Source organism: Phoca vitulina, unplaced genomic scaffold (assembly GCF_004348235.1).
Source record: "Phoca vitulina isolate PV1807 unplaced genomic scaffold, GSC_HSeal_1.0 scaffold19, whole genome shotgun sequence".
NCBI classification, from domain to species: Eukaryota; Metazoa; Chordata; class Mammalia; order Carnivora; family Phocidae; genus Phoca; species Phoca vitulina.
In genome coordinates, this window is record NW_022589722.1 from 32,088,267 (window position 1) to 32,114,812 (window position 26,546).

The following is a 26,546-nucleotide window of genomic DNA, read 5'->3' on the forward strand; positions in this document are numbered from 1 at the left end:
ATAGATCATTAATACTCCATGAATGGGTAATCATCTTCTTGGAAAACAAATGCAAGGGCATAAAAGGAAAATTATGGCTGTTTAAACTTAAAAAAAAGAGTGATCATCGGGAAGGGCGAGCTGTGCTCACAAAAACAGCCTTCTGCGGTCCCCAGCTTTGGGAGTGGGGAGGTTGGCAGAGCCCCCCTGAGAGCCCGACGCGCCCCGACGGGGCTCCAGGACCCCTGCGGCAGGGGTGGGTCGGGTGTGTGGTCAGTCACCCCGACAGGGCGTGCCAGGGCAGGTCCCGGTGAGCGGGCTCTGCAGGAGGGGAGTGTGGGCAGGCTCACGTTACCGCAGACGGGGCGTCCGCTTTCTTGGAGTCCCGCCTTGTGCTGCGCCCGGGCCCTGCAGCGCGGGCTCTGTCGCGAAGGTGACCCGAACACTTGCCCGGATCCAACTCTTGTGAAAAATTCTCTGTGACTCTGGTTAAGATTTCCACGTCCGGGCCTCTGTACACCACAGTGGTGGGGCCGGATGACGCATTTGTTGGCTCATTCAGTCATTGCCCCACAGTCAAACCAGCTCCCAGCTAGGCAGCGGGGTGGCTCTCGTGCGGACGTCACTTTACAAGTGGACAAACTACGTTTGAGAATCAGAAGGGCGAGTTTCAAGCTCACGTGCCGTGTTTCTCATTAGCCTGGCGTTGGTCAACCTAACTAACTATTCTCTTTGAACAAAAATGCATCTGCTCAATGGTCCGATCGTTTGACGGCGACTTGGAACACCAGGTGTGTGCAGTCCCATGAGAACGTGGCGAGCGTCCCGTGAGCTCTGCATGTGGAGCAGGAAGAGGGTCTGTTGAGCCTTCATTCCCACGGGCCTACAACTCTGAGCCTCGGCTGCACCGTGCAGGGAACGTCCAGCAGTTGAGGATGAGAGCACCTTGCCCGCTGGGTCAGATTCTTCTTCCTGAGCATCTCTGGGCCATCTGCATGGGGCAGGGCAGGGGGGCCAGAACACGAGCTCCAGGCATAAGGGCCGGGCCTGCCTGCTTTGCTCGTGCTGTGTATTAAGCACCTAGAACAGTGCCTGGTGCCCAGTGGGTGATCAGTGAACACTGTGAATGAATGAGTGAGTGAGTGAGTGAATAAGACCCTGTTCCTGCCCTCCAGACCATCCAGCACAGGGCAGGAACCACAGTACAGTGTGATGCAGGGGCTGGTGCTCAAAGCCCAAGTCTCAGTCCCTCCTCCTCCCAACCGGGGGTCTCTCCCCTCTTCTCCTCTGCTCCCTTCTGCTCCCCCTCCCTTCCACCCCCTTCCTTTGTCCTCCCTCCAGCTCTCCTAGTTGCTCCCGCTTTGAGGATCCCACCAGATTCGGTGTCTGGCTGTGTACCATGCAGCCCCATGCATGCCCGCTGTCCCCCTGTGTGTTTGTCCCCAGAGTGAGGCTCCCCTAGGGCAGGTCCCATGTCTAACGGGTTTCCTTGGCCCAGCACCTGGCACAGAGTCGGGATGAGTGCTTTACCAAAGATTTGTCTCGGGAAGGAAGTGGGCAGGGAGGGCTTCCTGGAGGAGGGGTATGCATGTGCTGTTCCCAAACCACGAGCTGGGGCTGGTAGCAGCATACCAGGCCGCGCAAGCCTTTCTGGGGGTTGAGCACAGAATGGTTCTGAGCAAGCTGCAGTCATCCAACATATTTGGATTTATTGGTGGTGAATATTTATGTAGTCTGGATACACAAATTAATGAGGTTCTGGTCCCGGCTGCTAAGGCATCAATTATGGACTGGCCCCTTCTTGTCTAAAATAGTGTTTTCTCTCGAAACACATCATCCAAACCAATCTCTGCAGTGAAGCGTGAGCAGGGGGATCTAGGCCAGCCGGGGCCTCGGCATCCTGCTTCCCGATGCATCCCCATGGTAGCCCTCTGAGGACGGTGATGTCGGCATTTATGGGAGAGAAACTGAGGCACAGGGAGGCACATCAGCGGCTGGAAGGAACAGGGCCAGGGGTTACCACCGAGTCGCCCAGATGAAGAGCACTCCTTTTCCCTTGGCAGCAGGGCCCACGGGGTGGGGGCCGGGGGTGAGTCCTGGCTCTGCCATTGGGCCCACGGTGACTCAGGCTCACATCTATAAAAAGGGGAGACGGTGCTTCCTTCACAGGGTTGTCGTGAGGATCCAGTTTCGTTAATGCAGGTGGACGCTTAAAATAACCCCGGGGGTGGTTAGTGCTCCCCAAGGGCTGACCTCCATCAGCGGTCCTCGGGGATGGGGAGGCAAGTGGGGATTGCTGGGCGCCAGGCACTCGGCTGTGTGTGCACACTGGCCTTTAGTTACACACACCCCGACCCTCCTGCGAAGTATTATTAGCCCCATTTTGCAGAGGAGAATGCTGAGGCTCAGATATAGCGGGAAGGCAGTGGAGATTAAAAAAAAAAAAAACACGTCTTGTTTTAAAACACGATCCTGCTGTTTCTCAGCAGAGATGCAGCTGCTGTGCTCTGGGCTACAAGGCACCTGTCGTCCAGCCCGGGAACCGACGCACGAGAATTCAGGGCAGAAGGGAGTTTCCGGCCAAGTTCTGGGGGAGAGATCAGTTTTCCTGGGGGACGTCTGAGTTGCATCCCCAAGGAGGGCTGTGACAATGCGCCCTCAGGCCTGCCCCCTCACTCCTCCGTGCTGGGACCCCGCTCTGGAAGCTTCCCCGGGTGCCGGGCCCTCTCCCCTGCTCCTTGCCAGGCCCTCTCAGCGATAAGGGATAAGGCTCTTCTCCCTTTCCTGATCTGAGGGGCAGAGCCACCTCCGAGTGACGTTTGGAGGCTCCGTCTGAGGGGAGGAGACGCCGGGTGAGCGGTTTCTGGGAGGACTCCTCCTCCCGGGGCATCTGGGCCTGCTGGGCAGCCTCTAGGCCGCTCCAGGTGCTGGGCTCACCCTGGTGCAGCCTGACCACTGGCCGCCCCCGGGCTCCGCGCCGCCTGGGCACCCTCCTTGTTTTCCTGTGCGCGTCCTGTGTGCAGCGGGGCCTGGGGCTCCTCGTGGCAGGGGCCGGGCCTGGCTAGTCTCAGCCAGAGGCGGCTCCGACCTGGTGCCGTTCACTAGGCTGTGTGACCTCTGCCAGGGTACTTAGCCTCTCTGTGCCTCAGCTTCTCTGTCTGTACTATGGGTTCTACTGTCCGCTCTTCAGAAACTGTTGTAAACGTTCAATGACGTTCGACGCACAGCCCTTGGGAGAGTGCCTGGTTCTCAGTACAGGTGGACACGTTACCCCTGGGTGGTCTCCTGGGGCTGCCATCCAAGCACTCAGCCCCGGGGGCTTACCACAGCAGGAATTTACTCTTTCACAGTGGGGGCCACGTCCCCAGGCAGGGCTCTGCAGGGTGGGTCCGGCCCCGCCTGCTGGTGGCTCCTGTTGAGACGGGCCGATGGACATGTGGACACGCAGCCTGGAAAGGCAGGGCCGGGTGCCGTGAGCGCAGAGGAGCCTTCCAGGAGGAGGGGACACGCTTGACCTGAGTTTTGAAGGCAGGTCCTAGGGTTGGGTAAGAAGCGGAGGGAGGGCCTTCCCACCAGAGGGAACAGCGTGTTCAAAGGCCCCGTGGGGAAGGCACCGTGTGGTGTGTTGGTGTGTTCTGCCGCCGGGGGGCCTGGGCCTGGAGGCCGCGGGCTGGAGGCCGGGCTGAGGAGCTGGACTTCACCTGGAGGGTGGGGTGAGCAGGGAGGCTGTTTGTCTCCGGAAGGGGGGCCGCGCGGCCCCGGGGCAGAGGCGGGAGGGTCCAGCCCCGCGGCAGGAGGCCTGAGGCGAGGCCCACGCAGCACAGGCGGGGTCCTCAGCACCCCGGTCGCCTCTGCTGGCGGCCCCCTCGGCCCCAGGCCCGGCCTCGCCTCTGAGCGCCTCTCTGTTATGTGGGATCCCACGCGGGGAGACAGGCTGGCCGGTGGCCGTGCGGACGGATGCATCTGCGGGTGCTTTTGATAAATCGTGCCGGGCAGGCGGCGGCAGCACGTGAAGAGCAGGGAGGTCAGACGGGAGTGTCTGACATGAGGGGGACGAGAGGCCTCGCTCCCCGCTGGGCGCCCGTCAGGAGGAGCCGGGCCTTGATCATGCGTCGGCTTTCAGCTCTCAGCCGCGCTCGCCTGTCGCCGCCGCCCAGAGGTTTGATCTGCTCAGACACTGCTTTCTGGGAAGTGACGCCGTTCCCGCAGGAGATGGGGGCGCCGGGGCCCCTCGGGCTCAGGGGGAGGCGCGTCTACGGCCGGAGCGGACCGCGGGGCCGGGGCAGCGGGGGCGGGGGGGGCGCCGAGCAGTGAGGCCGTGTCCGGGCCGCGCCACCGCAGCCGGGAAGGCCGCTCGCAGGCGGGGGACACACGACACGTGTGCGCAGTCGCACGCGGTGGGACACGGACCAGATGAGAGACGGGTGCTTCAAACACTACAAAGCGGCTGTGAGAAGCAGCCTCTGGCTTTGCAGCTTGTCCCGTATCCCACTCAGGCCGGTGCCGCGGGCCTACGGAGCGCGAGCCCTCCTCCCGAGGGGACAGCTGGCCGCCCCTTAGGACCTCCGCCCGCCGCAGGGTGGGGGGCCCGCAGGGCCGTCCCGTCCAAGCTCGGCACCCGTGGCGGTCCCGTCTCGGCTCGAACCCAGGCTCCCCGGCTGAGTTGTCCCCACCTCGTGGGGGCCGCAGAACCTGGGCTGGGCAGGCTGCTCCCAGGCACGGACAGGGGCCGCGGGGAGAGACCGGAGGCCCCTGGGTGTGCGGGTCTTTCTGTGCCGGATTCTCCACCAGGTCTGTGGGTTCACAGATTCTTTCCTTCCTGCCCCTTCTTGCCTGGCGGCCTGCGCACCCCCCGTAGCGCAGTCTGGGGCCATGAGACTCCCGACGGACCTGGGTTGAACCCCGACTCTTGTCTCTTGCTAGCTCAGTGGCCTCCAGTCCCAGGCCCTAGGTTCCCAGCGAGGCCGCGTCCTCGTGCAGGGTAGAAATGACTTGGGGGCCGGTGGGGGGCTCGCAGGGCTCAGCGAGTGGTCCTGTCGTCGATCAGCTGGCACCATGTCGTTACCGCCATTCTCAATAGCACCCCAAACTCCTGCCTTAACGTTCAAAGGATCTCTCAGCAGTCCTCAGAGTGCGCCGGGGACGGGAATGTTCATGGCTGGCGTTGCCCCTGGGTTCCCTTAGCCTCCGACCCCTTGGTCCCCGACGCGGGCTCCCCAGGGCGGGCGGCACGTGGGGCCGGTCACGGTGGCCAGGCGGTGGCCACGCTCCCTGCCGTGGGCAGCACGTCTTTCCTTGAAGGAATGGCTGGCAGAGTTTGGAATGGACCAAATTATCCCAGTTTTATGTCATTTTTACCAGATGCTTCAAAGAGAAAATCAGTTAGTTCCAATGATAGTTTGATCATTTTCATCTAATTTGTGGAATCAAAGTAAAGCTTTTGAAGTTCCTTCCGCAGCTGCTGAAACGGTGTTATTTGGAGGAGGCTGGTGTCCTGGTAAAGACCGGGTTCTTTGTGCACGAAGCGCAGAAACACGCTCGGGTCCCAGTGGAGCCTCAAAGGAGCCACGTTGTGGACCAACCTACACAGAAGCTGTCCTTGTGGAGAGTTGCAAGTGCTGTGTGTGTGCCCAGGAGAACTGGAAACCACACTTTCTTTGTGACGACGTTAACGCTAGATATGAAAGAACCTGCGGTTTAAATTTTTCTGCGTGGCGGTGCTTCCTTTCTCCCTCGTTTTTCTCGTCAATCAGATTTGAGAAATGTTGGAGCCTTGGCTCAATTACTTGGTAGATCAACTTGCGTGTCCTGTGATGGTACTAAACTTTGCATGAACAAACCCTCTAAATTTTGGGCGCAGTTGTATAAAATCCATTGGAAATCTGTAATGGAAGCAGTTAGTGGGTGAAAGCTGCAAAATATCAGTTATTGACAGGTTTTATTCTCCCCTGCCCGTGCAAATTATAATTACTGGAACCAAAGTTTGCAAGCAGGAAGACACTGAAGTCCATCCCTCCAAAAGCAAAGGAGAGGAATGAACGTGTTGCCTGGTGAAGCTCAGGACACTGGGTCGTGATTTGAAATTCCTGTTTAAGCGTGGGCATCTCTTGACACACGGGAAGAGTTTAGATGAAGCTCCTTTGCTTCATTGGATGAATTCCCGACGTGGGCGGGGATGGTACCTGGTGGGGAAAGCCTAGAGTGCTGCAGCATATCTATATTTGATAAAACATTCACATTCAAGAATCACAAACAGGCGCGTCCGGCTGGCTCGGTGGGTGGAGTGTGCGGCTCTGGATCTCCGGGTCCTGAGTTGGAGCCCCACGTGGGGAGTAGAGATTGCTTAAAAATAAAATAAAAATAAAAATATTAAGAAGAGGCAAGACTAAAGATGATGTATTTGACATAATTTATCATGAAAAACTACGCCAAAAAAAAGTGCCCTGAATATGGAGGCAAAAGGCAGTGTCTATGACCACGTTTCTGAAATCTTTATACATTTCAGCGCCAAAGTATTAGGATTGGAAGGGCTCTCTATTTAACAGAATTTATTGGGAGCTTACCAGGACCTCTATTCCTGTGGAGGTCATATTTTCTAAATTAAAAAGATCATGCCCTATCAAGAAGAGGCAGTTGGCATGTTAACAATTTAAAAATACAATTCGAGGACCATTACATGCAATTATAGGAAAAATGTAAAATAATCAAAATACATTCCCCTGACAAATACCGCCGATGCTCAAGTGAAGACATACGTACAGGAAGTGAAATGACCACAGCTTGTAAACGTGCACCAAGAAGAATAATTTTATGTTCACGTTTTCATGTTTAGATAATAAAATAATTACAGCATTTTGCTTTAATGTACACAGATATATTTTCATTCTTAAAATTGAAGAACAGCTTCTGAATAAAACTATTTTAGGCCCACCAACATAATGAAACTAATTTACTGGTCAATGAACCTATCACTTGAATCACACACATGAACATGTATGTGTATAACATCGAACATATACGTGTCCATAATTTACATTTCAGTAGCACCGTGAGGCCGAGGCTACCGTGTTGTAAGGGCAGATGGGGGCTGCAGAAGCGAAGCCACTTACTGGGGCACCTGGGGGGCTCTGTCGGTTAAGCGTCTGCCTTCGGCTCAGGTCATGATCCCGGGGTCCTGGGATCGAGCCCCGCATCGGGCTCCCTGCTCCGTGGGGAGCCTGCTTCTCCCTCTGCCTCTGTCTCTCTCTGTCTCTCTCTCAAATTAATAAATAAAATCTTAAAAAAAAAAGAGAGAAGCCGCTTACTGAAGACCATGTGACCAGCAAGTGGAGCAGTTTTTTTTGCATGTGTGTTTTTTTTAAAGATTTTATTTATTTAAGAAAGAGTGAGAGAGTGTGCGAACGGTGGGAGGGGCAGAGGGAGAGAATCTCAAGCAGACTCCCCGCTGAGCGCGGAGCCCCACGCGAGGCTGGATCCCACTGCCCCGAGATCACGACCTGAGCTGAAATCAAGAATTGGACACTCCACTGCCCGAGCCACCCAGGCGCCCCTGTGTTGTGTGTGTGTGTTTTTCTGTATTATTGTCAAATCTTTTAAAATGTATTGTTAATAAAATTTTTGCGAATCTCACTTTACACCCGGGGAGCAATAGCGGCTCGAGTCTGGGGTGCTCTGCCGTACGGCGCCCACGGATAGCAATACGGCTCCACGCATCCAAATTTGTTAAGAGAGTAGATCTCCTAAGCGTTCTTATCAAAACCAAAAGCCAAACCAAAACAAACCCAAAACAGAACATATGACAGACAAACACACAAAAGTCCCATAGGGACGCGGAGGAGCCGAGGCTTGGATTGGTTGGATTTCCCCAGGACCTTGCCGGTGGTGATGGCCTCCCCGGTGTGTGCGTGTCCACACTCACCACACACTCACCCAACGGGCTCTTTTTATACTGATGTAGCTAAAGAGCCCCCTTCTTTTCTCTACCCTCCCCATGTTTCTGTCATTTCCCCCCTTATTTCTTTTCCTTTGTTGCTGTTTCTAAATTAAATATTGAGTAAACTAAAAATACTTATCAATTATCTGCAGAGGACACGGACAAGTCCTGCACCCTGGCCACAGCCATGACCTTAGGAGATGCCGTGTTACCTTTGCAGCCTTGGGGGGGCCCCTCGACCCCGTCCCCTGCGTCCTCTGGAAGCACCCTCTGCCCCAGGGTTTTGTAGCCATGGTTCTCCTGTTTTGCTCTTAAGTGGTAACACAAGTCTGTGTCTGTCTACAGGGGTTCACATGGTTTTGCACATTTTGGACGGTACGCACGTGGAGCAGAAGGCCGTCGTGGTGTCGGACCTGGCCCGCGCTCCCGAGGGCCAGCATTCTGTGCTGCCCGTGGTTCCTCCATCCCCCTCGGGAGCAGGTCCCGCCCGAGGACGTAATGGCCAAGGTGCCCTTTCTCCTACCCACCGGCCCTCTGGCCGACTCTAGGTTTGTTTTTTGGTTTTGTACTGGGAACTGGGCATTCTGGTCACTTGTGGGAGAGTCCCCACAGGATACACCCCGGGTGTCACTGTGACCTAGGTGAGTGTCTTCGAGGTCACCAGATAAGGCCAGCTGCAGAGCGGAGATGCTGTTCCACGTCCTACCCGACACTTGGTATCATCAGATCCTTGCATTTCTTTTTTGTTTCCTTGGTGTGAAATGACATATTGTGGTTGTTTTGACTTAGGGTCTCATGATTTTTTAATGAAGCCACATTTTTTTCACAAATGTTCAGTGTCCAATTTGACACTCCCCACCCTCCCCCGGAGGCCCCAGTGGCTCCCCAGCTGTCTAACAAATTTACATCCAGCATTAAGGGACACCTTCTGTTCCGACTCATCTCTCACTCCCCTCCTTAACTCACGTGCCAGGGAGCGGCCATTCCCCATGCGCCGTGTTCTCTTTGCCCTCCAACCCTCTGCCTGTGTTACTTGCTCTCCCAGAAACCCCCTTCCTGAGTGCATCCCTCACGTCTCATTTCAGGGACCACCTCCACCAGGAAGCCTTCCTCGAATGCGCTCTTGGTTCTCCTCCTCCTAAGTCTTGATCTTAGTCGGCTCAGGCCGCCGTAACAAGATGCCACGGGCTGGGCGTGGGGGGGCTTTAAATAGCAGACACTTCTCATGGTTCTGGAGACCGAAGTCCCAGACCCAAGCCCAGCTGGTTCTGTTCCTGGTGAGAGCTCTCTTCCTAGCTTACAGGTGGCCCCCTTCTTGCTGCCTCTTCACATGGCGAGGAGAGAGAGAGAGGCGGAGAAAGCTCCCGTATCTCTTCTCACAAGGACAGTGATCCTATTGGATCAGGGCCTCACCCTCATGACCTCATTTAACCCGAATTGCCCCCTTAGAGGCCCCTCTCCACATGCAGCCGTTCAGGGGGTGAATGCTTCAGCGCCTGGACCTGAGAGGACACAGACATGCAGCTGGTGCTCACCTGGACCCTGGCCCTCTGGACTCAGCTCCCTGGGGCAGGCCCGTCTGATTCATCCCGGCCCCTGAGGGCCTTCCCAGCAGGTACAGGGCCATTATTCCCATGTCCAGGTGACTCTGCAGAGCCAAGTTCACTCTGACGGTCTGAGTCACCACTGGCCCTTTAGGTGCAACCAGCCTAGCTCATCAGGGTGACAGACAGGACGGGACCCAGGGCCAGTGACCTCCAGCACCCGTGGTCAGCAGCCGGGGCCGTGGATCTGCTGGGCTGCTGGGATCGCATCACCCTGATTCCTGGGTTCTCAGCAGGCTCTTGGGGGCTGTGTCCACCATTTCTCTGTGCTTCCCAGCTTGGGCCATCCCTGCTGAGCTCCTACGAGGACAGAAACCATGTTACTCTTGTTCACGGTTGTCTTCAGATGCCTGCCCAGCGCCAGGGACACAGGGGCTCAAGTAGCAGGTGCTGCGAGATTTACAGAAACCTCCATGACCTTGGCGATCGAGAGACGAGGAAGATGCACTTGTCCCGCCCACCTCCACCTGGAGCAGTGCACCTGGGACCCAGCTGGCCATCACAGAGGGGCCGACTTTGATAGACCCTGAAGGAAGCCGCTGGCTGGGTGGAGGTGATGAAGCCTGGGGAGCGGGGAGCCGAGCGCCGTCGCAGCGCCCCCTGGCGGAGGAGCTGGGGTGGGGCAGTGCATGCTGGGCCCCTTCTCAGCCCCAGGAGCTTTGCCTGCACTTGACACCGGGCGCCTTTGCGGGCATGGGGGGGCCTGGAGCCGCCCGGCCTCCTCGCCTCCTCACCCCTGCCTGTGCGGACGGAAGGACTTGTGCTGGCGATCGCCCGCACGCAGCCCTCCAGAGAGGGCACGCGGCACGCACAGCCCCGGGGCTGGGGAGAAGAGACATTTTATCATGCCCCTTCCATGCCGGCTCACATCTTGTTGAAAAATTCTAATCGCCTCGGAAGGCTCATTTCCATTTTTGGTGCAAATGGAGCCTGTCCTCGAGGGGACGGATGGGCGGGCAGCGGTGCAGAGCCATGTTTCAGGGGACGGCGCCGGCCTCGGCGGGGCTATGGCCTTGCACGCGGGAGGGGCTTCCTGGGGGGAGCAGGAGCTTAGAGTCCTGCGAAGCACCCCCACCCCCAAGGTCCCACCAACGTGTGACAAAGACGGAGCCCTGAGGTGGCTGGTGAGTGGGGAGCACGGCCCGGCCCCAGCTCAGGTGACAGGCACACGGTCCTGCCGTGCGGGGAGAGGACCCCGCGGGGGCCCGGGGTGGCTCAGCCCGCAGGTGTGGCCGGCTGTCCGTGCTGGTGGGCCCCTGGCCCGGCTGAGCATGGGAGTCACCCGCGGCACTTGGCGGAGATGCAGCTTCGCTGGCCCATCCCTGGGAGTCTGATTCTCGGGCTGGGCGGGGCCCGCGTCGAGGCCTGCTCCTCCTCCCCCAGCTCAGGGCCCTGGCATCCGTGGGCGAGCTGACCCGTCCTCTGCACTGCCCGGCCCCCCGGCCCCAGAAAGCTTAGTTGTCCCTCGCCTGGGCGCCCGTGGCCCTTATCTCTCCCCTACGGAGCCGCGCTTGTCGGGTTACGTGTGTGTGTGTGCGCGAGCACGTGTGTCTCTCAAGGGCCCCCTTGCCTGGTCCCGCAGAGGCCAGTGGGGACCCCGGCCTGCAGCGTGGGGGCCGCACTCCACCTGAATCCCCAGTCAGAGCCGAGTCCAGGTCGGGCTTGAGTACTTCTGCCGGTTTCTATGCCTCGGTGGCTCTGTGCTTCCCGCGACCACACTCTGTGCTTAGATGCCACCAGAGCTCCTTGGGCCCAGAGTCCGAGCCCGCCGCCGGTTCCGGAAGCTCCCCCGCCAGGCGTTCGTGAAGGATCTGACGCCGGGGCCCGGCTGGGGCTGCGGGGCGGCCAGCTGGCTCATCCCGTGGTGCCGCCGCGGCAGCAGTGTGGCCTGTTCTCGGCGCTGCGGGCCTGGCCGCTGCCCCAAATCTCACGCACGCAGACGCAGAGGGACTCCGGTGACTGGATCTGCTCCCTGCGGACCCACTGCCCCCGCTCCCGGCCCAGGCCCTGGCACCAGGCAGGCGCAGCGGTGCTGGGGGGGGTCCTGCGGCCGCGATGGCCCCCCCAGGAGGGTCCTGCCGCCACGGGGAGCAGCCTGTGAGCAGAGCCTTGCTGGTCACAGAGAGGGACCAAGAAGAGGCTCGGGAGGGCAAGGCCACGGGGACGAGGTCGCCCAATAAAGTCCCTGGAGAGTCTCCCTGAGTGACGGCACCGGCGTCAGGTCAGCGCGTGGCCTGGCGCTTCCTTCAGCAGCCGTGTGGCCGAGCCGCTGGTGGTGTTGAGTGACGGCGGTCAGAGCCACGCGGGTGTGCGTTCATGAGGCACGGCAGACGTTTCAAAGTGCATCTCACGTAGCATGTATATTTGTGTAGCAGAACTTTTGTTCCAGTGGGGGGGTGTGTGTGCACATGTGTGTGTATGCGTGTAGGTACGTGTGTGGTGTGTGTATGCGTGTAGATACATGTGTGTATGCGTGTAGATACGTATGTAGTGTGTGTATGCATGTAGATACATGTGTGTATGCGTGTAGATACGTGTGGTGTAAGTACGTGTGTGTGGTGTGTGCATGCATGTAGATACGTGTGTGGTGTGTGTATGCATGTAGATACATGTGTGTATGCATGTAGATACGTGTGTGGTGTGTGTATGCATGTAGATACATGTGTGTATGCGTGTAGATACGTATGTAGTGTGTGTATGCATATAGATACGTGTGTGGTGTGTGTATGCGTGTAGATACGTGTGTGTGGTGTGTGCATGCGTGTAGGTACGTGTGTGTGGTGTGTGCATGCGTGTAGGTACGTGTGTGGTGTGTGTATGCGTGTAGGTACGTGTGTGTGGTATGTAGGTATGTAGGTGAGTGTAGATGTGTGTGTATGTGCGTGTGGTGTGCAGATATGTACTGATGTCTGTGTGGTGTGTGTATGTGTACGTGTGCATGTGTGTAGATACATGTACGTGTGTGGTCTGTGTGTGTGGTGTGTGGATGCATGTGTGTATGTGTGCATGTGTGTATGGGTGTGGACATGTGTATGTATGTGTGTAGATGTGCGTGTGTGTGTATTGGGCTGTGACACAAAAATCTGTTTCACAGTGAGGATGATTGTTAGTGTCCTGTTACCGTGACATGTGACCACAAATGTCCTCTTCTGGTCGTCTCGGTCAGAGGTCTGCAGCGAGTCTCACTGGATTAGAACCAAGGTGGGGACGGGGCTTTCCGGAGACTCTGGGCCCCTCCGAGGGGGGCGCAGACCAGCCAGGGTCAGCAGGGCCACCCCCGCCCACCTGCCGACGCCGAGCAACCAACACGCACTGTTCACAGCCTACTGGGTCTTGGGGTGCCTTGACTTTAACAGAAGCGGCTGTACATTCCCCTTTCCTGCTTGTCTTTATGTCTTGAAACTGAGAAGACGGGGCGCCAGGGTGGCACAGTCGGTTGAGCATCCGACTCTTGATTTCCGCTCGGGTTGTGATCCCAGGTCATGAGATCGAGCCCCGCATCAGTCTCTGCGCTCAGCATGGCGTCTGCTTGAGATGCTGTCTCCCTCTCCCTCTGCTCCTTCCCCTGCTCGCACGCTCATGCTCTCTCTAAAATAAATAAATAAAATCTTTAAACTGAGAAGATACCATACTCCCAATCTTTTAGATTCAACTGTGTGAGATGCCCTTCCAAGCGCTGCCGAGAGCCCCGCTCTCCATCCGGGCACTGCTGGGCTAGACTCGGGGACTCTGGTGGCTGGGCTCCCCCATCTCCCTGCCCTCAGCGTGTGGTGGGTTCACTAAGTGGCTGCGAAGTCAGTGAGCCGTGGGCCTGAGCACCTCATTTTCACTTCTAATTTAATTATTGATTGATTCTACCTTCATGGCAAAAGGGTCTCGTGAAGTGCAATTACTTCCTTGTACCCAAGCATTTTGAGTGTCTAATGATCGCCTCCAACACGGGCAAGCATCCATCCCGCTTTTAATTAACCTAATCTGTGAGAGATGAGCCAGCCTGCTCCCGGCCCCACGACAGACTTCAGCCACACCTGGGGGCCAGAGTGCTCCACTCCCCGAGCACAGGCTGCGGGGATCGGGACCCTGCGCAGCCCTCAGGAGCCACGGTAACATCCTGCAATCGGGACCCCACGTGGACAGGTCAGCTTGATCGTCCTGCCCCTGTCCCCTTGGAAATGCAGCCTGCTGTCGTCTTCACAAATGCACGGCACTCAGGGAGTTCTCGAGGCCCCCCAACTCGCAAGCCAGGGGACGCGTCGTGTGGCATTAAGAGTCAGGGCTGAGGCACAAAGAGGCCCGGGTCAGGAGCGCAGGCTTGGGGGCAGAGGGGAATGTCTTGCTGTGTTGTCCGGCAACCCTGCACCGTGAGGAACGTTGTCAACCCCTCTTGGCCTCAGTGTCTTCATCTGTAACGGGGGTGACAATGCAGGTCTCGGATGCCCCAGCCCCAACTCTCGGGCCAGGCAGGTTTCCCATTAAAGATCTTCTCCTCTGGATTTTGGAAAGGTAGTACAGCACGTATTACAGTTACCAACCCTGCTGGGGTCCAGGGCAAGTACCCCAAATCCAATTTGTCATCTCAGTAGCAAAACTTGATCGCTGAAACTAAGGTGGTCAACAAAGGGGATGTAAGTGATCTTCTGGGAACGCAGCTGAGATTTTGTTGCCAAATGAATTATGAAAAATCTGTCCAATTTTTGAGCTCGTTGGATGTTGGAATCTGGGGGTTCCCCTTGGCCCCTTGGATCACCCCTGGATTATCCTGGATCGATCACCCATGTGGGCCCAACGTAAACACAAGGACCCTCATTAGAAGGAGGCAGGAGGGTCAGAGGCAGAGGGAGAGATGACCATGGAAGCACAGGTCACATTTAGGTGGGGTCTCAAACCAAGGAAAGTGGGTGACCCCAGGAGCTCGAAATGGCAAGGAAATGGCCTTCCCCTGAGCCTCCAGAAGGAATGTGCGCCCTGCCGACCCACTTTGGACTTCTGGCCCCAGGGCCATAGGATAAGAAATCTGTGTCTGAGCCACAGGAGATTGATGAAGGGACATCCAGCCGGAACCATGTCCAGGCGAGGCTGGGGGCACTGGAGCTGAGTGGAACGGGGGGTCAGCTGGACTATCCAGGGCTGTGGGCAAGTCACGTGCTGCCCCAGCCTGGGTTCTCAACTACGATGGGGGCTGATGGCTCAGGGCTGTGGCAAGGCTACAAGGGAACGTGAATGTTGCAGTAACTTTCCAAGGACTGGGCATTGTCACCTCCAGGTTGTTGGCTGGGACAAGGGCTTGGCGGGGGCCCAAAGGGCCAGGCTTCCATCTGCTGGAGTTCTAGCATCTTCTGCTGCTGCCAGGCCTCAGCCCTGCTCTGTCTGGCCTGGAGGGAGACCCAGCACCTCCCCCATGCTGGGGGCCCTGCTCTGTTCTGTCCCCTGTCGGTTCTCAGGAGGGGTGGCCAGGAGCCTTTCCTGCTCCACCGGGTTGCGTGGCTCCCTCCCCAGGGTCACTCCCAGTGTGACTCGGTCGGGCCTGTCCACTGCTGCCCCTCTCACCCAGGGGGCTTGCCGTCCAGCACACTGTGCTGTCTGCCCAGTCCGGGTAGTTCTTTCCTTCCGGAGCCAGAGGCCCTAGACCCATCCTGGTTCATCATCGTGGCTCTCACCCGTGCTTGTCCCATTCTCGTGGGCTGTCAGCTCCTCGGGGACCGGGCTCAGCCATCTGAGCTCTGCTCACATCTCCTGCACAAGGTGGGTGCTCCATGAATATCTGCGGAGTGGCTGAATGAGCGTATTCCTGGACTCGCCTGTCCCTCTTGTTAAAATCTCCTTGATCGCCCGAGGGCTGGATGAGGGGCTCCCCTTGCTCCCCACACCACAGCCCCCTTGGCAAAGAGCGCTCGCCTGGAGGGTCTCCGTTGCTTTGCGCGCTGTTGTTGCGTCCCCCGCGGCGAGCGCGTAGTAGGAGTGATGGGTGCACGTGTTGGGTAAGTCATGGCTTGTTTGATTGGCTAGTATTGCTCTGGGCCAGGGGCTGCGTACGCGCCTGGGACACGGCCGTGACCCAAACACCGGCCCTCGAGGTCCCGCCCCTCGGATGGGTGGACAGCACCGTGGGGCTGCCGCTGGTGCGTGGCATCAGCAGACGTGACCCAAATACGGACAGAACTTCTGTTTTATCACTCTGTCTGGTTGTAAAAAGCTACATTTTGATATATTTCCACTGGCTAAAGATTTAAGATAAAATTAGTCTGCCAGCTCCAAGTCTGAGTGACTGTCAAGGTGTAAATAATGGACAGTGGCGAGTAGCGGTGGCTGCGTTTGCCAGGGGAGGACGGGCTCTGCTGCCGTCCCGGCCCCGCCATCCGAAAACCCCGGGGCCACCGCGATGGCCCCCAGGCCGGCCAGGCACGGGCCTCCTTCCCCTGTGTTTCGTGGACGCGGATGGAACTTGCCCCGCGTGCCTGAGCCCGCGGTGCCCCCTGGCCGCACAGAACCAGCCCCACGGTGCCCACGGCGGCCAGCAGGAGCCTGGCCGTCTCTGTCCACTTTTCTCCCCCGATGGCTTCTGTCTGTCTTTAAAGTTGGCGGACTTTTGATTTTGACTTTGAGACTCCGCCAAGGAATGGGCAAAACGGGCAAATTCCAGCATCCCCTTTTTACAGTTTTTCAAACCAAAGCCTTAAAGGGAATGCTAACTTGAGTTGTCCTCACGATCATGCCAGGATGTTGGATGAAAGGAAGGAAAAACTCTTGGAGATGGGCCCCGGGGAGCAGGATAGGCTCTCCCGAACTGAGTCCTGGCTGGAGGGCCCGCGCCACCTGGGCCTCAGTTTCCCCATCTGTCGAAGCTGGTGGTGGGCGAGAAGACCCTGAAGGCCCTTCCTGCCCTACCTTCTACGGTTTGTGGCTCCAGGAAGGAGTGGTCGGGCAAAGCTGAGTCTGACCGTGTTGTAACAGGGCTGCAGGGCCGTCCAGAGACGGTCCTGCCCTCGGCGGGAGGAAGTGAGCAGCCGAGTGTTGGCAGTTTTTGCTGCCCAGAGTTCCTCCTGCTCTGGCCCCGTGGGCCTCCAGGGACTGAGCCTTAGAAGGCCCGAGCGGGCTTGAGCCAACCGAGCTGAGGGGTTTCCTTTGTGCATTTGCATCCAAACTGACCTCAGTCAGAGGACCTAGCCTCCAAGGAGTCTCCCCTCCCTGCTGGCCGGGAGGGCTCTGTGGCCCCTGGGCCCAGGTGGCCGGGGTGGAGGTGGGAGCGGGGACCCAGGTGGGAGTCTCCTGAAAGCCCGTCTTCTGTGCCGAGGGCATCGTTTGTGACAGGTGCATCGACGTGTGCGGGGCCACTGGTTCCAGTCCCTCTAAACATCAGGATCGTCAGGGAGCTTTACAAAAACCAGTCCCCGAGAATTCTAGGTCCAAATCTTCTGGATCAAAATGCCTGCACTTGGGTCTGGACATCCGAGCCTTTCGTGTCCTCTGTCAGGGGCTTGGAGCCATGCACATGCTGGCCCGACTCATCTTGTCCATCATTGGGGCACCAGTCATGCTGAGTTAGCCGAGAATTTGCCTCCATCACGCCGCGACCCGGCACCAGGGACGTGGAGATGGGAGGCCTCCCGGGGTCCTAGGTAAGCCCCCAGCAGCTGTAACGTGGTCTGATGTGCCCACGATGGAGGAGCACAACAGGAAGACGGGCATCTGGGGGTCGGCAGAGACTCCTTGGCGCCCTGCTCTCGACTAGGCCTCGGCCTCGGCCTGTAAGGACTGCGGACTCAGCATAAATCATTCTGTCTCCCCCCCGAGAGACTTGAGTGAGCACAGGCACTGAAGAGCAGCTCAAGGCCCCTTCAGGGCCCGCCCATGCAGGCCGGCCACAGCCAGGAGAACTCACAGGCTGCATGGGCAGGTAGGTGCCTAACTGGATGAGGGCTGCTCAGCAGACCCCGTTGGGCTCCGCATGGACCGCCCTTCCCACGCCTCCCCGCCCTCATCCTCCCTTTGAAACGCAGGTCCCCTCCGTACAAATGGACGATGAGCTCGGTGTACGCCGGACTCTCCCCTCCACTGCAACACGCGGAGTGAAGTCTGCTTCCACTGCCTTTGTCTCGCGCCGGCACCGTTTGCCCGTGACGGGGTCTGGGCAGCCTTTTAGAGGAGGGGTCTGGGCTTGTAGGTCCTCGCAGTGGGGGCTCCGTCCCTGACTCCCTGATGGAGCCTGGGCTTTCCTGGGCTACGAAGCCCCGCCTCCTCAGCTCGGTGAGCCCGCCCCTTTCCTAGACCAGCCTGTGGTTTCTGTCTTCCAAGGTTGGGGAGGTTTTCAAGGTCAGTGGGCTCCACTTCCCTCCAGGTCTTCAGAACCCTCCTGGTCACCGTGGACTTCTTCATGGCTGTCTTATTTTGTTTTGTTTTTTCCTCCCCGTATGAAGACACACAGTGCGATGTCTCTCCCATGCCCACGTGGTCTTGTGACCCCAGCCTTTTCCCAAGAAAGCATCTTTAGAGATGCCGAGGATGTCTGTTGTCCAGCCCCTTTCTCCCTTCTGGCAGCAGACTCTCTTCCTTAGGGACCCATGATTCTTGGTTCTGATGGTTCAGGCGCGGCCGACCCCACACCACCTCCCCTCCCAGGACCAGCAAGAGACCCAGCGCCGGCCCATCAGAGCCCACCGTGATTGGCTCAGAGAAGGGCACTTCACTTCAGGCTGGCCAGTCAGAGTCTGCCCTGGGACATTCTTCTGGAGTAACTAGAAAAGAGGCACTTAAAAAAATCTCAATGTTCTCACCATTTATTGAGCACCTACTGTGTGCTGGGCATTGGGCTAGGTGTTTACCTACCTTGTTTGTAAGCCTTCCGAGTATGTACCTGGCCGCAGGAGTCTATCTTTGTTATAGGTGAGAGATTGAGGCTCGGGGACCCTTTGTGACTGCACTGAGGTCACCCGACATTGTTTTTGCAAAGCCGAGATGTGATTCAAGGCTGCCTGCCTCTACATGGCCTTTAGACCCACTTAGCAACTAATACCGCACACCAGGGTGACAGGGGAAGGTCAGCGACATGTGCGTCAACGTCTCCAGTAGGTATATCAGGAATCTTAAAAACCCTCAAGGCCATTTCTAGGTATTGACCCTAAGAAAAGCACCGGAGGTCGGCACGGAGACGCCGGAAGCACACAGTGTGTTCATGAGCTTGTGAGTGAGGTGCTAGACCCCTGAGTGTCCTATAATGAGCTCATGATGAGGTAAATCACGAAGCCAAAGGTGCTTACAATGAGTCTGTAATAACACGGGGAAACGTCTAGCATATTAAATGAGAAAACCAACAGGGTAAAAAGGGATATCTGGACGCTGATCTCAACCGTACAAAATTACAGATGGAAAGATAGACATGTCTTTTTTTTTTTTAAACGCTGAACTGTGCCAATGTTTCTGCCGGGGTTTTGTCTCGGGAGTGAGACAGGTCCTTGCTTTGTATTATCAGATTCCACTTTTTCCAAAATGGGCAAGCCTCGTGTTTGGAGTCAGTACAAAGGGAAATGTGTTATTAAAAATTCTGGTAAGGAAAATGTCAACAGGATTTTCATTCTCAGTGGAGCTCATAGTGTTCAACCGCCCGGGCCAGAGCCAGATAAACAGTAAGGACAGTCCGCACCGAAGCCAGGCTTTCGGTTTGTAATGTGCTTTCCTATATATGACCTTGTCTGGGAAACAGATGACCTCTGCGTGGTATATGGGGCAAATTCTTTCTTTCAACCTAATTTTAATTTTGTTTATTACTGCCTTAGATACCACACATGAAAAAGAATGCATAAAATATAAATACAGTTTACAGAAAAGTAGTACGATGCACACCTACATACCTACCCCTTGGATGAGAAGTGGAATATTCCAGCACCTTGGGGCCTCTCTGTGCTCCTTCCCAGTTCTGTCTTCCTCCCTCCCTGACTCATCCCGGCCCACCTCTAACATTTGTGGGGCTTGGAGCAATAATAGAAACACAGCCCCACATACCATATGTCAAAATATTTATAAATTATAAATCAAGTTAACGAACTGTTAAATAAAAAATGTTCCAGCCCCCTGCTTTGACAAATATACCTTCATAATAAAATTGAAAAAAATGTATAAAATTGTGGGTTATATTTTGCTAACTGAAAGCTGGCAAAATATCAAAGAGAAGTGCATTTAATTATTATCGCATATGCCTGGGTGTTCTGTTGATGGGCCAATAATGCCTGGATGAGTAATAAAACAAAAACATGCATAATTTATAAATTATCATATGCTTATTCTATAAAATTTATTTTCTTGCCTTCATTTCAGCAATATCACTAATTATGTTGTTATAATTAAGATTTTCACATAATTTGCATCATATTGACAGTAGTGACAAATTAGACAACCTTTCCTGAGTTACTGTAGTTCTTAGATAGTTTCTAAAAATTAATTTCAGTTTGGAGAAACTTTGATCTGCCAAGGCCCTAGCAGCTGGGATTGTCAATAAAATTTTATTTTTTAGAGCAGGGGGAGGGGCAGAGGGAGAGAATCTCAAGCAGACTCCCTGCTGACCGCGGAGCCCGACGTGGGGGCTCAATCTCACGACCCTGACATCATGACCTGAGCCGAAACCAAGAGTTGGACATTCAACCGACTGAGCCACCCAGGCGCCCATGCCAATAAAATATATTGATTTGGAAATTAACCAAATTTCTGTGAAATTTTGCTTATAATGTTTTATCATTCTAATGCGGGTGGGTGTTACACGTTCTCATTCACACAAGGAAAATCCTATGGTATTTAATTTCACCGGAGACAGTCACCATCACACTTCCCAGAGAGTGGCTACCGTGCATTGTTACATGGAATTCTCCCGCAGGTACAAATGCATGAAGGTCCGAGGAGCGACCTAATGTTGCAGATGGTCCCCAGCTTCTGTCACTCTTGCAGGCACTTCGCCACCCTGAGGACCTTCGTGACCACGGAACGCTGCCCAAGGCCAAGTGGGACAATGGACCCTCAGCACCGCTGGGGAAGGGGGCCTGATGAGCAACGCAATCTAGATGGATAAAACGGTTGTGCGAGAATCTCCTGCGTCCGTGCCTCGAGGGGAAGAATCTGACAAGTACTGAGGCTTTTCTCGAACCTGGTGCTTCCTCCTGAGGTCAGCGTGTGCCGGTAACAGAGGTGGTAGCAAAGCCGCTAACTGGGGCGCAGAGGGAGGGGGCGGGACGCACGTCCTGGCTGCTTGGGGCACTGGTCTTGCTGGGCGCAGGTTGCGGGCTGGGTGGGAGTCAGGGTGGCGCCCAGGGTTTCTTTAATGGGTGGCTTTGGGGGAAGTTTAGAGTATCTGGGGTCTGGTGGAGGGAGCCCATGGCTCTGGAGGCAGGAGCCTGACTTGTCTCAGTCTTTCCTGAGTGTTGCTGGATGGTTCAGGAGGGTCCGCTGTGCAGAGCTGACGACCTGCAGGCCAGCACGGCGTGATGCATGAGCAAGGGCATATGGTGCCGCCAGACAGTTCTGGACAAGACAAGCCAACAGCCTCCAGTCTCATTATCTGGCTTCAGCTCCCCCAGGGGTTTGCAAGTTCCTCTCGGGGAGATCAGTGGGCACGATCTGTCTGGAGAGCCCGGGGTTCCCCACATTCACGGCATCTGGAACCGCTGCGGGGTGGCCCATTGTTGTCTCATGGTTTCAGAACTGCAGGGAGGGTGATGAGTCTGGAGGGGAAACAGGGCTCCTTCCGTACGTGGCCAAGCCCAGCACGGATCACCACTCCGGCCGGTGTCACCAGAGCATCTGTCCTCGCATTACCGGACGGCAGGAGAGCAGCGAGCCCCTTGGTGCTGCCCATCCTAGCGTGTCTGTCTCTCGGGTCATGCCATTCCAGCCTGTACTATCCCCCCCATGCCCCATGCCCACCTCCCTTCACACCCCTCCTGGGGGGGGGGTCTCTGCATTGATCCCCTGCTTCCCCTTCCTCTTCCCTTTTATGCTTTAATTTTGGTGGCATCATCTCCTGGGACTTGCTTGAGGAATGGTGCAAGGAAGTTAAAGCATCGAGACCTTGTGTATCTGCAGAGGTCATTATTTTACCCTCTTGCTTGACCAGTAGTTCTCCTGGGTAATGAATTCCAGTTGGGAAGGATTTCTCCTGAGGATCTGGAAGCTTGCCTTTGCTATATTCTGGATTTCAGGCTTCCATGGAAGTGTGCGGACCCATTTTGCTTTCTGATTCCTTGTATGTGACCTGTTTCTTCCTGTTTTGGGAAGGAAGGCTGAAGACTCTCAGGCTCTGCAATTTCCCGGGGATGTGCGTTGCTGTGGACCCGGCTCTCATCTGTTGCGCGGGGCACTAGGTGGCCTTTGCAATTTGTCCGTGATCTTTCCTTCCTGGGAGATGTTCATGCCTTTTAAATGATATCGTCTCCTACATTTCTTTTTTGGAGCTCCCGACTTTATTTCACGGAGGTAACATTTTCTTTCTCTAAGGATATTAAGGGTGTTGTTCAGGAATCTCTTCTCCCTCTGTAGTCCTTGCTTGCTCCCTGTGGATCTTTTCTGTGTTTGGCTTCGGTATCTGCACGCAGTCCTGGAGGCGGGTGATCTGCTAATCCTTGGCCCTCGGCTCAGAATTAGGAATGGGGGCCTAAGGAGCACCTGGAAGGTCTGAGTGCAGGTGGGGCTGGTTAGGGCTGAGCCTCACTGCAGGGCAGTCCGGGTGGGCTGTGTTTCAGGGGCCGTCCCCCGTTGGGCTGGTCAGATTCCCTGGAGTGGCTCTTCCAGGCTCCTTTCCCCAGGAAGCAGGGCTGGTGGCCAGCCCCCTGGGCAGCGTGGGGATTTCTGCATTCAGAGTCCTGCGTTCGGGTCGCCCCAGAGCCCGTGCCAAAACCAAACACCCAACCCTGTCAGCCCTGCCAGAAGGGCCCCCTCCGCAATCTGTTTTCCTTCGTGGAGAGTAAACCTCCAACCTGCCGCCGGGGTGGTGTGCAAGTGTGCTGGGGGGTGGGGGTTTGGCTGCCCTCCACACAGTTTTTGCTGAGTCCTCTTCGTTTTTGTCACCCTTCCCCTCATCTCTGGTTCCGGAGGTGCCTGGGTGCCTCGGTTGCTGGCTGTGAGTGTCGTGGTTCTGGATTCTGAGCTGCAGGTCGGAACCTGCCTTCCCCAGGGCAGCTAAGCCGCTTGCCCCCCGGCTCTGCTGCGGCTTCCAGCCGGTTGGCTGGGCTGCCTCCTTCCTTCTTCTTTGGACCTCAGGACTTCTCTTGACTGGCGTTTGGGTGGAGTGCAGGAGGGAGAGAAGTGCTTCCTTGCTCTTCGAAACTTCAGTTACGGCCCACTTGTCCTCACTGAGAATACTGGCAAGGATGAAGCAGGTCCAGAGCTTTGGTGGCCGGCCTCACTGGGATGCAAAGACAGTCTGATGGACGATGCAAAGTGGAGCCAGCAGGTGGAGAAAGGAGACAGATTTCTAGCAAGCTGCTGGATCCAGCCACTCCTGAAGCCATGCCACACCTTCAATGTACCAGAGATGGGAGCCAATGAATCCTGTGTTTGTGCTGGCTGTTGTTTGTTTAGTCTAGTTTGGCCTGGAATTCTGCCATATACAATGGAAAGAGCTCTGACCAGTACTTGAAGTCTTCTCTCAATTTTATCTGTCCGTATGCCCTTTGCTCCCCCTTCTCCCCCAGGGCACTTCAAATAGCCCCTTCTCAGAGGGAAGCGGAAGTAGCCCCTTGTTCTAGTCTGTCTCCTGATGCCTCTGGACTCTGCTTTATTTTTCACACCCCCCCCCCCCAACCAAGCCAGAACCCCTCTAGAGATGCCACGCACTTTCAGAGGCCTGCAAATGGTAGGAGAAGAGGGTAGAGCAGGGGGGCTGGCCATCTACCGCCCATGGTCTATTTTCTTAATAAAGTTTTATTGGAACCTTCCCATGTTCCTCCGATTGCATACTGTCTCTACTACTTTTACCCTATAATGGCAGAGCTGTGACAGAAATAATGTGGCCCCAAAAGCATGAAATATTTACTACCTGGGCCTTTAGGGAACGAGAGTGCCAATGCCTGGTGAAGAGTGGCTGGGCACACGGCAGTCAGACAGGCGTGGGTTCACGACTCGACATGATCACACGTGCTGTGTGGCCTCAGGCAAGGGATGCAGCCTCTCTGAGCCATGGTCTCATTTGCTTGCTCATTTTAAGCAGGTACCTTCCTTGTGTGCGCCGAGGCGGTTCAGTCTTTTGGTAACAGTTTTGTAACCTGGACGTGTGGTCTGGAGCCCCTCAGCCCGAGGGGCCAACCTCTCCTTTTGTCCCCAGTGAAGTTTCCCAGGAACGCCTGCCCCGCGTGGGTGGCACCTCTGCCTCAGTGTGTGACTCGTTTTCGGAGTAGATCAGTGGAAGTGCCCAGCTGGCCGGGCCTCCCGTGTCCCTCGCTGCGGGTTCCAGGCCCCCAGTGGGGATGAGATCCGGATCCTCTCCCGCGGCTTGCAGGCCTGGCCCCACCCCAGGGCCCGGGCAGGTGTTTCCTCTCTGCGGGCTGAGGCCCGGCCCGGACACCCCTGGGTGGGGCTCTTTGCGGCAGCGGGGAGAGGGCTCTGCAGGGCTCTGCAGCCCGGGACCGCCAGCCTGCGGGACCAGCCAGTGCGGCGGGCTCTGAGCGGTGCTCACGCAGGACAGCCGACCCCAGGTGGTAAGGAAGTGGTGCAAACTGTGTCCCTGCTGGACCCCCACTGTCACCCTTTCTCTCCACTTCCCAGAGCGCTCGGAACTCCCAGCGTCCCCTCCACAGCGTGCGCTGTGCCCAGTGAGAACGGCTCTCCCGGGAGACCAGGCCTTCAGGGTCCCCTGGTGGTGGCTGACGGGAGCTCAGGATCCCCACAGCCTTGCCACCAGCCACGGAATGTTCTAGATGCCTGGTGCCGTGACTCAGTGGCTGGGCCTCGGCCTGTGCAGGGTCCCCGGCGGCATCTGCGTCCACCCCCCCCTGGGCACCCGGGCACCCGGGCACGGCTGTCTATCAGCGGCGGCCTCCTGGGCCCGCAGCATGGCTCCCATTTACTACAGTTTTCCTGGCAGGTACCGTTCATTCTGTCCGCTGCCCCACCAGCCTCTCCGCGGTGCAGACCGGGGCCTGACTGCCTATGTAGATACGCTTTGCTTATTCTTTGCTGTTGTTATCTTCCTGCGGCTTTAATTTTCTTATTCTTTTCTTCCAAATAAGACTGAAACCGGTTTAAGAAATTAGTCATTGAGGGAGTGGTGTCAGTGTTTGGTATTGGAGCCACCTGCAGTCAGTTAGGGAGCAACAGAATTAATTCTTCTCCCCGGGCTGAAATCAGGAAGTGGGAACGGAGAGACATGGGTCTCCTTAAGTCACGGCAGGGAAGAGTCGAGATTTCAAAGACCCCAGTGGCCCGGCCCCACAACACTGTGTTATTAGCTTCCTGCTTAGTGGCCGTGGTAAATTTCAAGCCAAGCTGTGGGCCGCTGGGGCTACGGGGGCTGGTGGTCCTCCTGAGTGTGCTCCAAAGGGGAAAACAGCATCGGCAGGGAGCCCCCACTTGGGGTTTCTGCACCCCGACTGGGATCCCGACACGTGTACACATCATGGGGCCTGGAAGGTGATGAGCTACTCCGGGATTGGGATTCGGGGGGTGAGGGGACGTGCACCTCAGGCACGAAATGTAACAGGGTCGTAAAACTTAGTCATCAGGATACATAATATCTCAATGCCATATCTTCCTAGGTGTTGGCGAGGATGTAGGGAAGTTGGAAGCTCTGTGTGAACCTTTTGCACGTTGGTGGGAATGGTGCAGCCACTGTGGAAAACAGTACGGAGGTTCCTTAAAAAATTAAAAATGGAACCGCCCTATGATCCTGCAATCCCATGTATACGCATTTCCCCAGAAGCATTGATCAGGATCTCAAAGAGATGTCTGCCCTGCTGTGTTCAGTAGCCATTTAGAGAGGCCAAGATGTGAAACAACTTGTCCATCAGCAGATGGATGGATGAAGGGGATGAGGTCTAGCCTGTGGTTAGGAATCCAGGGACCAAGCGTCACTGCTATTGTGGGACTAGGTGACGTGGCAGGACAGTGGGAGGATGGTCATGCAAAGACGATATTGCTGGACCCTGGGACCAAGCCCGGTGTGCCTGGTCCCGGCTTGGACAGCGGGCTGGGCTCAGGACAGGCCTGCTGAGGGTGAGCTCAGGGTGTTGTGGACCTCCCAGGACGGTCCTGTCACCTCTCACAGAGGTGGGCATTTGGCCACAGCCCTGTGCCCCTGGGCGGCTGGGGTGGACACCGCAGGCCTCCTGCACCTGGCCTGGCATAGGCGGGAAGGTGTTTACGTGAGTAAAACAGAAAAGTGGCCTTGTAGAGAGAGGGAGGGGGCTCAGCGTGTCTGCTCGGAGTGCGCCCCGGGAGGTGCGGGCTCTTGGAGAAGATGCTACGGGACACAGAGGCAGGGGGATTGGCATGTGGTTGGGGGAGACGCTGAGGAGTTCCTCCCTCCCTCCCTCCTTCCTTCCTTCCCTCCCTCCTTCCTTCCTCCTTCCCTTCTTCCCTCCCTCCCTCTTTCCTTCCTCCCTCCCTCCCTCCTTCCCCCCTCTTTCCTCCCTTCTTCCCTCCCTCCCTCTTTCCTTCTTCTCTTCCTCCCTCCCTCCCCCTCCCTCCCCCCTCCCTCCCTCCTTCCTCCCTCCCTCCCTCCTTCCTTCCTTCCCTTCCTCCCTTCTTCCCTCCCTCCCTCCCTCCCTCCTTCCTTCCTTCCTCCTTCCCTCCCTCCTTCCTTCCTTCCCTCCCTTCTTCCTTCCTTCCCTCCCTCCTTCCTTCCTTCCCTCCCTCCTTCCTTCCTCCCTCCTTCCTTCCTTCCTTCCTCCCTCCCTTCTTCCTTCCTCCCTCCCTTCCTCCTTCCCTCCCTCCCTCCTTCCTTCCTTCCTTCCCTCCTTCCTTCCTCCCTCCTTCCTTCCTCCCTCCTTCCTTCCTTCCTCCTTCCCTCCCTTCTTCCTCCCTTCCTCCTTTCTTCCTTCCTCTCTCCCTTCCTCCCT

At 56.6% G+C, this 26,546-nt stretch overlaps 1 protein-coding gene across 6 annotated transcripts in view; it reads left to right on the forward strand.

The window, feature by feature from the left end:
- The window catches only part of TBC1D22A (TBC1 domain family member 22A), a 584,905-nt gene that overhangs the window by 368,747 nt on the left and 189,612 nt on the right, over positions 1-26,546 (forward strand). For all 6 annotated transcript variants that reach the window (XR_004300946.1, XR_004300945.1, XR_004300943.1 and 3 more), the window contains exon 13: positions 20,449-20,662. The gene's annotated coding sequence lies outside the window, so the exon portion shown is untranslated. The remainder of the gene's footprint in view (positions 1-20,448; positions 20,663-26,546) is intronic.